The sequence below is a fragment of the Pinus tabuliformis genome, chromosome 2_2 (genome assembly GCF_031772625.1).
Source record: "Pinus tabuliformis cultivar Carrire ecotype Pingquan chromosome 2_2, CPIR1, whole genome shotgun sequence".
NCBI classification, from domain to species: domain Eukaryota; kingdom Viridiplantae; phylum Streptophyta; class Pinopsida; order Pinales; family Pinaceae; genus Pinus; species Pinus tabuliformis.
In genome coordinates, this window is record NC_142300.1 from 552,486,604 (window position 1) to 552,502,091 (window position 15,488).

The 15,488-nt window shown below is 36.1% G+C and overlaps 1 pseudogene; it reads right to left on the reverse strand.

Moving 5' to 3' along the window:
• Positions 1 to 4,923: 4,923 nt before the first annotated feature.
• On the reverse strand, positions 4,924 to 5,863 carry LOC149193831 (ubiquitin fusion degradation protein 1 B pseudogene; annotated as a pseudogene).
• Between the last annotated feature and the right edge of the window lie 9,625 nt (positions 5,864 to 15,488).

Sequence of the window (15,488 nt, forward strand, 5' to 3'; positions counted from 1 at the left end):
CCTGCCATACAGGTTCAGAAGGAGTGTGCATTCCCCGCTACTAGCAGAGCATCTTCTAGCATTTGGTATGTTTACAGTGGCGCTTCCCGCCACATGAAAGGAGTCAGAGAGTACTTCTCAGAGCTTTGAGAGGGTGATACTAATATGGAGGTAGTACTTGGTGATGACAACATTGTTAGAGTAGTCGGTGTGGGGACATTGACATTTGATAGGGGACCCAAACCTCCCTTGAATGTGTTAGATGTTCTATATGTGCTTGGAATGAAGAAGAACCTGATATCCATCTCAACACTTGAGGATAGAGGGTATGATGTGTTGTTTAGGAGAAGGCAGGTGCTTATATATCCTAGGGTATCTTCAGCTTCTTCAGTTAGAGATATTAGTGTGCACCATGCCAAGGTGTACAAGTTCTCATTCCATCCCTTGATGGCATTGAGTAGCAACACCCGAGACAGGACTAGCAACATATCTAGCAGTTCAGATTTGTGTGAGATTTGGCACCGTAGGATGGGGCACATGTATCATGGGGTTTGAGTACATTGCGGGATATCACCACAGGTGCGCTAGATTTCAGTTCTGATCATCTTCATGTATGCGAAGGATGTGCTATGGGGAAGTTTCCTAGATCCCCTTTTCCCAACAGTGACAATAGAGCGATTGGGATCCTTGACTTGATTCACACCGATGTGAGTGGTTAGATGTCTCATGAATCCTTGAGTGGCTATGCGTACTATGTTTTATTGATCGATGACCACTCCAATAAGACCTGGATTTATTTCTTGAAGACCAAGAGTGAGGTCTTCAAGCGATTTCAAGAGTTCAAAGCTCTTGTGGAGATCCAAACAGGTAGGAAGATCAAGGTCCTCAAGTCAGACAATGGAGGGGAGTATACCATTGGTCAATTTTTTTATTTTTGTGTTGATGCGGGCATTAGGAGGGAGTTCACAGTTCCTTAATACCCGCAGCGAAATGGGGTTACAGAGAGCAAGAACAAATCCATTACAGGGGCTGCCAAATCCATGCTTCATGATCAGGGGTTACCTTTATTTTTGCAGGCCTAACATTCTTGTGTACTTGCAGAACAGGGGTCCACATCATGCCTTGGGGAATGTGACTCCGGAGGAGGCATTTTCTGGGAAGAATGTTGATGTTGGGCACTTTCATATCTTTGGCTGCCTTACATATTCCTATGTCCCTAAGGAGAATAGGACCAAGCTAGAGCCCACTACAGACAAGGTCATCTTTGTGGGTTATAGCAAGACCTCGAAAGCTTATTGGATTTATGTTCCTACGCAGAGGAAAGCGGTTGTTAAGCAGGATGTGAAGTTCGAGGAGGAGAGAGATTTTAGGAGGTCATGGGAGTTAGAGTATCCAGAGTCACCAGATCCTCATGAGTAATTAAGTCAGTCACAGGGATCCAATGGTCAGGGAGTAGGAGGTATGCTGATTCCAGTGTCAGGTCCATCAATGAGTAGTGGCTCTCAGATTCAGGTGGGTGGTTCTTCGGGCAACATGCAGGCTAGTCCACAGAGCAGTTCACAGAGTAGTCCACTAATGGACAGTTCATACAGTACTTAAGCATCTACAGGCACAGGTTCAAGTATGAGGTCAGTTGACAGGCCTTCAGGAGTTCATGCTTTTGATGATGATGAGGATTCTTTCACTCCGGTGGGAGAAGTATGCTCAGGGAGTAGGAAGCCAAAGTGGCTTCAAGGTACCTTGCGCTAGGCCACATTAGTTGTTAGCCCAAAGAGATAGGTTAGAGAGAGTAAACCACCTGAGCAGTTTTGTAGTTACATGGCATTGGTAATAAGCATTGTTGGCTCCAAGCCTTCTAGTTATGAGGAGGCAGCCAACCAATAGGTTTGGAGAGAGGCCATGATGGAGCAGTATTGTTCTATTATGAAGAACAATGTTTGGGAGGTAGTGCCGAGGCCTGAAGGTAAATCAATTGTTACTTCGAGATGGCTCTACAAGATGAAGCATGCTACAAATGGTAGCATCGAGAAGTTCAAGGCTTGATTTGTGGTGAGAGGGTTGTCACAGGTAGAGGGAGTTGACTATGAGGAGACCTTCGCTCCCATAGTTCGGTATACATATATTCGCTCCATTATATCGATTGCAGTAGAGATGGGCTTGAAGATACACTAGATGGATGTGAAGACCGCATTTCTCAATGGCTTCATTCAGGAGGAGGTTCATATTGAGCAACCATAGGGCTTTGATGTGCATGGGAAGGAGTCCCATGTATGTAGATTGAAAAAGGCACTCTATGGCCTGAAGCAAGCTCCTGGAGCTTGGTACTTGAGGATTGATACATACTTGCAGCAGTTGGGTTTCACAAAGAGTGAGGCTGATCCGAACCTATACTTCATTGTGGTAGGTGAGGAGCTCTCATTTTGGTGTTGTATGTTGATGACTTGATCATCATTGGTGGAGAGGGACTCATTGAGGGCTGCAAGAGAGATCTTTCTTTAGAGTTTGAGATGAAGGATATCGGCTTGATGCATTATTTTCTGGGATTGGAGGTGTGGCAGGAGGAGGGGAATTTCTTCCTCGGACAAGGGAAGTACATTATGGATATTCTTAGAAAATTTCACATGGAGGACTGCAAACCCATGTCTACACCTATGATAAGTAACTGGAAGAAGCTTCACGCTTTTGATTCTGAGTTGGTGGATCCTACTCTATATAAATAGTTGACTGGTTGTTTGATGTATTTGGTCAACACTCGACGAGATATATGTTTTGTAGTTAACACTATGAGTCAGTTCATGTGTGAGCCCAAGAGAGTGCACTGGGTAGCTACAAAACACATTCTTCGTTACTTGCAGGGGAGTGTGGATTTTGGTTTGGATTATAGACAGGGTGATGGAGTGAGACTGGCAGGGTGCACGGATTCATATTGGGTAGGTTGTGCTTCAAATAGGAAGAGTACTTCTAGGTGTTGTTTTGGGTTGGGTTTGGTAGTTGTGTCATGGATCAGCTGGAAACAATAGTCAGTTGCATTGGGCTCAGCTGAGGCAGAGTATATGGCTGCTAGTTTTGCTAGTTGTGAGGCCATATGGCTTTGCAAGATGTTGTTTGGTCTATTTGTTCAGGGATTGGGACCTTCAGTAATTTACTGTGATAATCAGAGTTACATAAAACTCATGGAGAATCTAGTTTTTCATGATAGTTCAAAGCATATTGAGATCAAGTATCACTCCATTAGAGACTATGTCCAAAAGGGAGCTGTCAAACTTGAGTACATTTCCACAAATGAGCAGGTAGCAGACATTTTCACCAAAGCCTTACCACAGGGCAAACATGTCTATTTCAGAGACAAGATGGAAGTGGTGAGGAACATTTTCGTCGCTAGAGGGAGTATTAAAATTTGTGTACCAGATGACAAGTAGTTCCCTAAGGCTTTGATCTTTGGCCTAGGGAAAAGTGTCCAAATTTATATTTTACTTTTCTCCTAAAGTGACTTCATAAGTGGTAAAGTTACATTCTAATTTAAAAGTGACTTTATAAGTGGTAAAATTACATTCTGTTGGACACCTAATCCTCTATGGGTTGGTGTAGAATGTGAATAGCCATGAGAGTCCTAGAGACCTTGGGATGAGGAACCCAACGGTCACACGAATGTACTACAAATGTATATCATTGTCAATAATAAATGTAATCTCATGTTTATCTTTCCTATTTGTCTTAGCCATGTGTGTGTTTAACATGGTATCGAAACATTGTTTAGGCCTGGGCATTTTTGGATTTTCCAGAATTTGTTTGCCATCTCCCTATTTATAGTAATATTCTAATGCTACTCTACACTTTTTCTCTTCAATAGCCTGGCTAAGACTCGTTCCTGAAACTGTCATTATACCTTCCACTAGACCTGTTATTATATACCCGAGTGTCTAGTACAATTACCCCATTGATGTACTTATCTCCTCCACACTCCTGTTGCCTCCTGGAGTTGAATGATATCTTGCACAATGGAAGTGTGGTGGTATTTATTACATTTGTGGCATCGTTGTTACGTCTCGAACCTGCATACATCAATTTCGCCTCCTGTCAGGTTATGCAGTTTTGTCATAATATATAATGTTGTGTTACGAACCTGCGTTCTTCGCTGCATATATATACCTACGCCATCACTACATATATATACCTCTCAATTACCGTTGTATGGCTTGATAGTCGTAGTTTATGTTTAACGCTAGTTATATCATCTCCCATATCGCCTCCTCATACCCTGTGGCTCTCTATTGTGGCATCACACCGGTGCTATAATATAACTCCATCATGTTATATATATAACACCTTCCATAATACTCACAGTTATGCCGTCATAACAATTATGCTATCCACTGTTCGTTATCATAACGGTTACATTGTACGCCTCCTCTTGATGATCTTTTGATGGCAGGAACATTCTCCTCCATGAATGATGCACTGACATTTATGGATCTATAAATTCTTTGTCAGAGGTCGAAGTCGAAGGATCTATTTGTCTTGCCATGAATTTGGAGCCTTGGAGCAGCGTTGAACATCCTCAGTGAGTGCAGGTCCAAAATTGATGTGAGTGCGTTGAGCCCTAAAGTCTGTGGAATGAAAATTTGATAACAACGTTGATACCAATGTGAGAATGCAACAGATGTGGTCGATTTGAGTGTTGAATATATGTGTTTGTTTTGGTGAATGAATTAGTTGTTTAAATTGTGGTCAAAACCCCTGTGAGCTTGTGTACACATGTGGTGAAGCTAACTTGTGAACCAGACCTAGGAGCAAACAACCGGTGGGGAAATTGTTTTTCATGCATTGATACGTTGAATGCTTATTTATGTGCTGAAGAAATCTTTGACAACAACTTGAAACCAAAAAAACAAAACGTCTATCATCTACCCACTTCCGACTTCTATACCATTTAAGCGGAGCTTTTCAATCCTTCAATGAATATTTTTTACCGGCAACTGCTTGGAACTTTGGTTCTTCCTTTGGTACCTCTTGTTTGACCTCCTTCACAGTTTCCTTAGAAGTATCAGAAGCATTGGCCAGAATATTACTCATGCCTGATCCAAATAAAATCCTTCCTAATCGATGGCATTGTGAAGCGCCCAAAGAAGAACCTGGCACTGATGTTTTATTGTTTGTAAGGTGGGATATTATTTCTGACCTCCTAGAGGAAGTCGATGGTTTCCCATCCAAACACCTTCCAACTCCAGTAAAGGGACTAAATTTCGGTTCTGCCACATCTTTTGATTCCTCTTCAGATGCTGTTGTGCTTGCAGAAGGAGCAGGTTTGGCTGGAACTCTTTCTGGTTCTTTGTAATCAAAAGGAGGAGAAAAATCCACCTCACAATCTGTCTCAATAATAGTTATGACAGAAGTTGGTTTTGCCTCGACTATGTCTATATAGTATTTCTTGTTGTTATAAGCTACCATGACCTATGGTCAAGCAGGAGAAGTTCCTCAAACAATTGTGTTACTGGATTATGGAGCTTAAAAAAAAGCATTGGATAATCTATGTGTAGAGATGCCAGACGATCAAGAGTTGATGGAGGCATTATAATTTTGTCACCAGTTTCTAGCTGAGGCTTATCAATAAAAGAAGCCAGAACAATGGAATTTGCATCTATATTGCTAAGCTATCAACAACCGTGTCGAAGCATAATGTTGGGTCATTATATTGAAAGAGAAACTTTGTAGCTAGAATGCAATGAAGGAGCAGCCTCGTGTTCCACTATCCAACATAGGACTGACTGTAATGTGGATGTCTTGTTGGGTTTCAACAACAACTTCCTTAGTCTATTCAAGTACAATGAAGCGACAGAATTTAAGTGTTTGCCTACGACGTGAAATTGCAAGAACAAACTTGCATAACTCATCCTTTACCAATCTCTCAATACTATTCCAAAAGTAGTCAGAATTTTCATGAAGGCCTACATCTCTAATGATTGTCACATTTATATGAGTATTGAGAGCAAATTGTTTTCTTTGAAGAAAGTGGCAAGTTCAGAGAATATTGGTTCGTACCCTTCAAAGCATTTATATATATGAGCATTCAGTCATGTCCATGACATGGTGCGATAGTTGTTGAAGTTTTGATAGCCATCATTTCTGCTTTGAAAGTGAATATGCTAGAGGATTTTTGGGAACGAAAGAGTTCAATGTTCATAAGCATTGGGAACTGTTTATATTCTTTAAAGTCGTAGTTATTTGGCATTGTGTGAGATATCCGTGCAACATTGTTATGAAATGGAGAAAATTGATGATGCATTACATTTATTGAATAGTCTAATCTATTCCACTATTGATGGGATGGTAAAAGTTAGTAAGGAAACTCTTTTTAACATTCAAACTTGCTTGCAACATACACAAGAAAAGATTGATTTTTTGTATCTTGAATCTCAGCTACAGCAAGCAGAATTACAACAATGGAGTCGTCATTCTAAACCTGATTCTGTTAATAACATTGAGACGACAACTTATCAGCAACAAGTTAATAATGTTATGTACAGTTCAATCAGATTTAGTACCCAATGAAGCAACAGTTGTACATGCAAATGCAAAAATTCAATCTGCACTTCCCAAGCCGGTCATCAGACCTTCGGAAGAGCTTTTCCACAACAAGCATAGAATAGGTCTTAGATATGAGAAGGATGTGTCCTTTCATATTCCAGATTACTCAAAGCCCATTCAATTTTAGAGTGCTAGATTCCTTCATGACAGTTCACCTCTAGCTATTCCAGATTCTGCCCCTCTTCCACAGCAACAGATTGTGAAATGCCAACACTGTGAGCGAGTTGGCCATATGAAAGATCACTGTTTTGATCTTCACCCATGTAAGCACTGTCATAAAACCACCCATTCTTCAAAGGTCACTTTATTAAAGTGAATGAAGAATTAGAAAGTGAAAAATGACTATATAAAAGGCTAAGTGGGTCTTTATTTAAGTGGGTGAGTTAAAAAATAGAAAGTGAGAATTAAATGCACATTTATTCTCATCCCTAGATCTAAATGAATCTCAGCCATTAGATCTTAGGGTAACCCAAAAGGTCATTTGGAGATTAAAAGGACAAGAGAAGAGGAAAAGATCAATTCATTCCTTCATGAGCATTCGAGAGAAAGAGAAGAGAGAGCAAGGAGAAAATTTCTGAGTAGTGAGGAAGTGAAGGAGAGAAACAAGAAGACGTTTCAACAAATCTGGGAAGAAACATTTATTGGCATGCATCCCAAGGAAAAACCGTATAGTTGGAGAAAGGCATAGAAATCGAGAAAGAGGGGCAACAAGTTCTGGGCACATTTTTTGAGGCTGGTCGTACAACATTTAATGTTGTTTTATTGTTGTAAAAATTTATGTTTTGGCTGTTTGCTGATTGGCATGATTTTCAAGTTGGAGTTCAAGCACAGAAATTGAGATAAGTTGTAATTTGTGGTTGTTGGAATTTTTACTCTGTATTTTAGTTTGTCTATAAAAGCATTTTCAGAAATAAAAAAGAGCTCTCAAACTGGTTTTCCCCAAGAGTTGTAGGGGGCTTTTCTAGGGTCACATTAACCAAAAATCACTATGTTATTTTCTGTGTGTGGCTGTTATAATTTTACTGTGTTTTATTTCTTCAATTTTAACAGTTGTGAAATATCTAAATTTGTGTTTTCTGACAATTATTGTCACTTCGATATTTTAGAATTTTTATCATGATTGGACTTAAAACTAAATGCATGGAGTGATAAGGAAAACTGATAACCAGAGTGGGGGTTGAAATTTCTTCAAATGCTAAGGGATAGAAATCCTTGGATCAAGTATATGTTCAAGAGGGACTACTGTTCAAGGGAAACCATTTGTGCATTCCAATTGTTTAATGAGAGGTAACTATAAACTTTGGCAATGATAAAACATTTTCTCACCTAAGCTCTTTTTATTAGTGGCCAAGAATGAAATTTGATGTTGTTACCACCTAAAAATTGATCACCGTGATATTTTTCACTAGGTTGATAAAAAAATACCATGTAGTATTAGTTTTGCATATTAAAATCCACTTTCACCATAGGAAATAATTTAATGAAGCACTTTTCCTAAGTTATTTCTGTTTAATTAATTTACGCACATAAAAATAACCTAGAAATTTATTTAATTTCATGTTATTTTCATATTTACCCGTTTATGTGAAAATAATTAAATTTATTTTTCAGCCACATTTTTTGTTTCCATAAGAATAATAATAGATCATTATTTATTTATTATTCCTTAATCATTTCACATTTCTTATGGAAATAATTTATTAAATCACTATTTATTAAATATTTCTAACTCATTTGGCTACTTCACCCAGGAATTATTAATAAACCTATTTTTATTTATTAATTATTTCACTCATTTTTCTTAATTAACTCAATTAACCATTATTTTTTGAGTTAGTTAAATAAATACATATTATTGACAGTTTCTTTAGTCTTATCATTTCCCAAAAACAATAAAATATTCGTAACAGTTAGATATTTGTTATGCAGAATTTATGATTGCGAACAAAGGTGAATTCCATAGACCTAGTGGCCTGGTCTAGAAGAACAAAAGGAAAATAACATAAACTTTTCCTTAGAGAATTTAGAGTATGGGAATGAAGCTTACCTTGAATCTATAGCAAGATTCCCTTTCCTCCTTGCTTGTAAGCTCCAATTATAGCTCTAAGTGTTATAATTAGAACATACACACACAACTAAAACACACAAATGATTCAGAACATCTATGTAGCATAGTCTGATATCTCTATTCAATGGATCAACATGGAATTGAAATACATGAGTGCAAATATAACACAACAAATATAGGAAAACAAAATACTCTTTATATTAATTGAAATAGGAGAGAGTTTACAACCATAAATAGTAGCTGACTTTGCGGATGTCTTCCCAAGTTGACTTATCCTTCGTTGTCACAAAGCACAACTCAAGATAAACCCTAATGCATGAAGATGATGACTCCTTTAGGTTCAAGGTAGTAGAATAAGGGTATTATCAATCTCCAAAAGCCTACCTTGATGTTATGGATGGCAGTAATATTATAGGAGAAGTGTGGTAGTTTAGGATTTACCATTATGGGCTTGAGATCCACATATGATGGGATGATGAACTTAAGGGATAAGAGGTGAAGCCACCAAGATATGATCAGATAGGGTTTGAGCTCTGTATCCATGGTAAATAGTTAAAACAACATTGGAAGCTTCTAGAAGAGGAAGCTTCAAAATTATTTTTAATTTTCCTGAATTTCTAGAATCATCACACCTGCAGAAGGGAGTAATAAATGTTGACCAATGCAGGTGGAAAAGCATGAAACTAGCGTTGAACGTAGGTGGCCAATGAAGCAAGGTGCGCTTGGGATAAAAATAATGTTTTTGAGCAATTTTTCCAAGAAACTCAGACTTTTTGGAGAGGTCATGCTTAGGGCTTTGTGAAGGGATGATGAAAACATGTTCATAGATATTGATTGATCTAGTTTACATGCCTATTGACCAGATGTGACAAAAAGGCCTATAACAATATTGATTTGGTCTACCAAATATTTTATTTCTTGACCATATCAAGACTAATCTAGCATTTTATTTTAAATAAAGATGTTTTTCTCTAATGATTTTAATCATGACCATTTTTTGTCATGGAAACTTTGATATCAAACAATTTGAGCTTTCTACTTGAGCTCACATCCACCTCTTTCCCCTTTGCATACTAGGAGAAAGGAAAGCCATGACAATTAATAGATAAGCGACAAGAAGAACCCTCACATGGAGGATGACGTAGTGGCCCTAGTCATTATTTCCTCTTCTATACGTATATTAATTTTGTTTTAATAAGAAAAGTATTTATTGCATTTAAGTGATATGGTTGTAATTGTGTTTTCCTATTTCAAAAGTTGTTTTTATGATGTTATGTTCTAATTTACTATTGAATTTTGCAGATCTATTTTGAAGAAGTTAACATAATTCCAGTTAGGGTTTTTAACATCCAATTTGTTGTTAGCCTACTCTAATCACTAGTAGAAAACAGGAATTTTTCTAACACGTTTGCAGAATTCTAGCTAACAAATGGTGGCCATGTTAGGGATGTAAACACATTTAGTCTCTCATGACCTTTTGTTTTATTGCTATATTTTTCTTTTTTAACATTTTTAGTAAATTTAGTGGTGATTTTGTGAAGAAGTTATTAATTATGTGTTTCTGTGGATGTTTCATAGGTTATAGGTTCCAACTAACCAAGAGACATCAAGATCTAGTAAAACATTAGGACCGTGAGTGTCGATATTCCAATGCACTTTTTTGGGGATTTTTTGGGTTGGACAATGTTGTTTCTAGGCTGATATCTACAATCTAATGTAGAAAAAGGTACATGTTTTTCCACAACTCAAAATTTTCCTGTTGAGTAGTTTTTTGTGCTAATTTTCAAAATGTATTTCTATTAAGGGTTTCAGGTACCTTCATTCATAGTCTATAACAAGCCTAGATTTATTCTCCATTCTAATCTATTAAGGAAAGTAAAGAAGCCCTTCAAGGGTTTTGAAGTACATATTCAACCAAACAAATTGGAATTTTGAAAAAGTAGTCTATTGTATTAAGATGAAAACCTATGTCACCATAGCTTGATTCAAGTCTGAAATATTTATTCCTTATTAGAGTTAAACACCTAAAAAGTTTATATCAGATGATTTTTCAGTTTCTGGGAACAACATGGCATCAAAATACAATTTTCTATAGCAACACTCCTCAAAAAAATAGAGTAGTAGAAAGAATGAATAGAAAAATCCAACAAATGGCACGTGCCATGCTTGATGAGTCAGGAACACCGCATAGCTTATGGGGGGGATTATCACATAAAATTGTGAATATTATTAACAAAGTTGATGTTTGAGTAAACAATTATAAAACTCAATATGAATTATGGTATGGTAAGCTTGCAACTGTCAAACACTTAAAAATTTGTGGAAACAAATGTCACATAAAGAAAAATGATGATAAGCTTGGAAAATTTGAATCTAGAGTTATTGAAGGAATCCTTATTGGATACTCTTCTAGAAGCAAGGGATATAAATTCTATAATAAAAGGCTTTAAAATATTGTTGAATGCATAGATGTTGTAATTGATGAAGCATCCACATGTACCAAAAGAGAAGAAATAACAAATGATGAACCTCTCCCTACTGCAAGCCAAGAGGTTGTAAGAGAATGAAATAGAGAAGCATTAGAAGAAGGAAATGAAGATACAGATACATTAGAAAAGGCTCCTTCAAGATATGTCCAGAAAAATCATCTTGAATCTCAAACTACATGTGAAAAGTGAGTAGGAATACAAACTAGAAGAACTCTTGTTGGAACTTCTAGTTACAAAGTAGAAGAACTCTTTTTGGAACTCTTGTTATGTAGAATTCTTCTTGAATGCATATGAGAAGAAAATATTTTAGGTTGTGGATGACAAACAATCCTAACAATAAAAATGGTTGCTAAACAGTGTAGATCTGCAGCAAATTATAGAAATAAGACTTGTCAAAGCCTTGATTTATGCAACAGACATAGTTAAACAACAAAAAGGAATAGTAAAATAAGCAAAAATAACTCCAATAATCCAATGGAAACTAGATATATAAAGAAAATATTTTATTAAACAACAACTATGAAGGGAACAAATAATGCTACCTATTGCCCTCTATGGATTGGGTTCTTGGCTATCCTCAATATCTTCAGCTTTTGTAGAGTCTCTCTCCTCTATAATTTGTAAAACCTAGCAAACAAAATGATTGAGCTCAAAGGGAACTCAAATGAAAAAGAAGATGGTGTGCAACAATGATAATAATCAGAGCTACAACAGTGAGTGTAATAATGAAAATGATCAAAAGTGAAGAATGAATGTAAAACCCTTCTATTTATAAAAAAATATTAGGTTATTCTCGAATAATGAGAAATAATAATATATTATTAACCCCATTCTAGAATTAACCATTTGGAATATTTTGTTATATTTGGTTTGGAGGGAAAAAGTATTTAAACCTTTATTTAGAAATAATGAATAAATAAATGATTTATTTATCATCTCAAGAAATATGGTTAAGGAATAATAAACAAATAATGATTTATTTAATTATTCCCAAGGGATTTAGTTAAATTTGACAAGGAATAATACTAATTAGTGATTAGTTAATTATTCCTAGAGAAAAATAAGATAATTAATGATTTACCTATTTATTTCTCATAACTGGGTCAAATGTGGAAAGGAATATTAATTAAACAATGGTTTAATTAATTATTCCTAAAAGATAATTAAATAAATAGTGATTTATTTAATTATTCTTCATGGGTTTAATCATAAATGACTTAACAAATGTGGTTTATTAAGTAATTTCTCACAGTGAAAACAATTTTACTATGGTAAAATTGGCCCTACATGGTGTACTTCGATGCATCTAGTAAATTATGGCTAGATGATCAATTTTCTTTTATAGCAAGATATATCAGAGAATAATCCTTCAAGATATGTCCAAAAAACCCATCCTGAATCTCAAACTATAGGTGAAAAGGAAGTAGGAATATAAATTAGAAGAACTCTTGTTGGAACTTCTAGTTACTTAGCCTTACTACCCATAATTGAACCTCAAAATGTGGATCAAGCAAGAAAAGATGAATGTTGGGTTAAGGAAATGCATGAAGAACTTGATCAAATAGAAAAGAGCCATACATGGGAATAGTACCAAGGCCTCATGATAAAAATTTTATTGGGATAAAATGGTTGTTCAAGAAAAAACTGAATGATGAAGGATAAGTAATTTGAAACAAAGCAAGAATTGTATGCAAAGGATATCTGAATAGGAAGCCTATATATATTTTGAAGAAACATTTGCACCTCTAGTTAGACTTGAAGCCATAAGGACTTTTCTTGCATTTTCAAGTTTTCATAACTTTAAAGTATACAAATAGATGTTAAATCTGCATTCTTGAATGCGGGTCTAGAAGAAGAAGTCTATATTGAATAACCTAAAGGACTGATTCTTAGCAATGATAAAAATCTTGTGTGCAAACTTAAGAAGGCACTTTATGGATTAAAACAAGCTCCTCGTGCATGGTATTATTATCTTGACAGGCACCTTCAACAACAAGCTTCAAAAAGGGGTCCGTAGATAACAACCTATATATCAAAATTGATAAATATAAACTTTTGTTAGTTGTTGTTTACGTAGATGACATTATATTTGGAAGCAATGTAGGATCTATTAGTCAAGGATTTGATTAAGCTATGAAACAAGAAATTGAAATGTCTCTACTTGGTGAACTAACATTATTTCTTGGTCTTCAAGTTCAACGAACTAAGAATGGTATCTTTCTTTCTCAAACCAAGTATCTCAAATAGTTTTTTAAGAAATATGGAATGGAAGACTGCAAGCCGGTATGTACAACAATGGTAAGAGGTTGCAATATTAGTCAAAATGATGATTCTCCTTCAGTCAATGAACCATAATATAGATCTATGATTGGAATATTTCTCTACCTTAAAGGTACAAGAAAAAACATTATGGATGTAGTTGGAATCATTGGATTATTTCAAGAAAACCCTAAGGTAACTCATCTCCAATACGTTAAGAGAATATTCAAGTATCTACAAGGAACTCAAGATTTTGGTATATGGTACCCCAAAAACACAATTTTACACTTACTTCTTACACAAATACAGATTGGTTAGGTAATAATGATGACCTCAAGAGTACCAGTGGAGGATAATTTTATTTGGGACCCCTCTTGATTTCATGGTTCAGTAAGAAACAAAGCTCCATCACTTTTTCTACTGTTGAGGTAAAATATGTTGTTGTTGCATCTTGTTGTACTCAACTTCTATGGATGATCCAAACATTGCAAGGCATTCAAGTCACTTTTCATCAACCAATAACTATACTCTGTGATAATGCTAGTGCCATACGTATCTCTAATAATATTGTCATGCACTCAAATGCCAAGCACATCCCAATCAAATATCATTTTCTAAGAGAACATGTTCTTGAATAAAAGGTCATACTAGAGTATGTTCCTTCAAAGGAATACATTGCAGATATGTTTACAAGGCCACTTCCACATGATTCTTTTGTATATCTCAGACAAAAATTAGGAATGGTTCCTGCTTCATCACGCTGATAACTATTCTAACAAGTATGTCATGTTCAGGGGAGATGTGACTATAAATTACTACAATTTACTTTATGTACAGAGGTAATGTGAAGGTTAGTCACATATGTACACTATTTCTGAGTTATAAAAACATGTATACATTTCAGTGACTGATAAAAATGGACCAGACTCAGGGGGAGCCTCCTATATGCATTTACCATTTCATGTTTGGTATTTTGTTTCTAAAATTGGTTTTTTTGTATTCTGTTGGTTGAGGGGGAGGAACTATTATAACCCCAATGTCCCTTGTTGGCATTATGGTTTCATAAGAATGTCTTGTTGCATATATTTTCTATTGTCTGGATATTTCTACTGTTATTGTTGGAGATTTATATGGTGTCGTTCTGTCACCAGGTATCGATGATGCACGGATTCCAAATGATAAAGTTTATCTATTGACATGCTTGATGAGGATGATGTTCATGTTTATTCTGTGCTACTACTTTCAATATTCATGTTACAAGTTCCTATATGGTATATGGTGGTTGTTGATGACTATCATGATCTTACAACCTCATTTTTGAGGTCTTGGTTTTGGTTATATATGCCCTGTTTGTCCCTTGATGTAAAAGGTCATGTAAAGACCCATGTTGTAAATCACTGTACAAATTTTATCATGGACTATTGGGGTCAATTCATTCATGTATGTAATCCCATTATGTTAGGACATTGATGTAGAGTTGGGTCAAATATGGAACCCCACTATGTTGAGTGATTGATGTAATTGTGAGTCACTGGTGATGGGAAAGGTCATATTTTCTTGAGTCATAAAGTCTTGTGCTTTTATTGTATATCTTCAGAGGTTCCAACATATTCTTAGGGGGAGCATGGCCAGTATGCAGTTTTCATACTCAATAGATCAAAACTACAACAATCCTCTGTACAAAGGGGGAGAGAAGCCTTCATTTAGCATTAGTCAACCCTTTTCCCTTGATGTCAAAGGGGGAGATAATCTTTGTGTTTGGGGAAGAATGCTTGGAGACACTTGGTAAGAAGTCTTTGTAGTTAGAAGTATGTAGAGATGGTGAAAAAACACCAAAGTGGTTGTCATCAAGTCCAAAGGGGGATATTGTTGGAATTATGGCTAATGTGTTGCCTTTGATGATAAAATACTTCATAAAGATGTCAACATTGTGATAACAAGATGTTCATGAGGATTGATACAGATGCTACAAGTGATATGGACAAACGAATGTCAGTTCGGAGATAAATGGATAGTAAAGGTAAAGTTTGAGAAAGTATAAGTGGGTCCTGTAAAGCAAGTTTGTGTACATACACAGGTATTATGAAGAAAAGTCACATACAGGATCT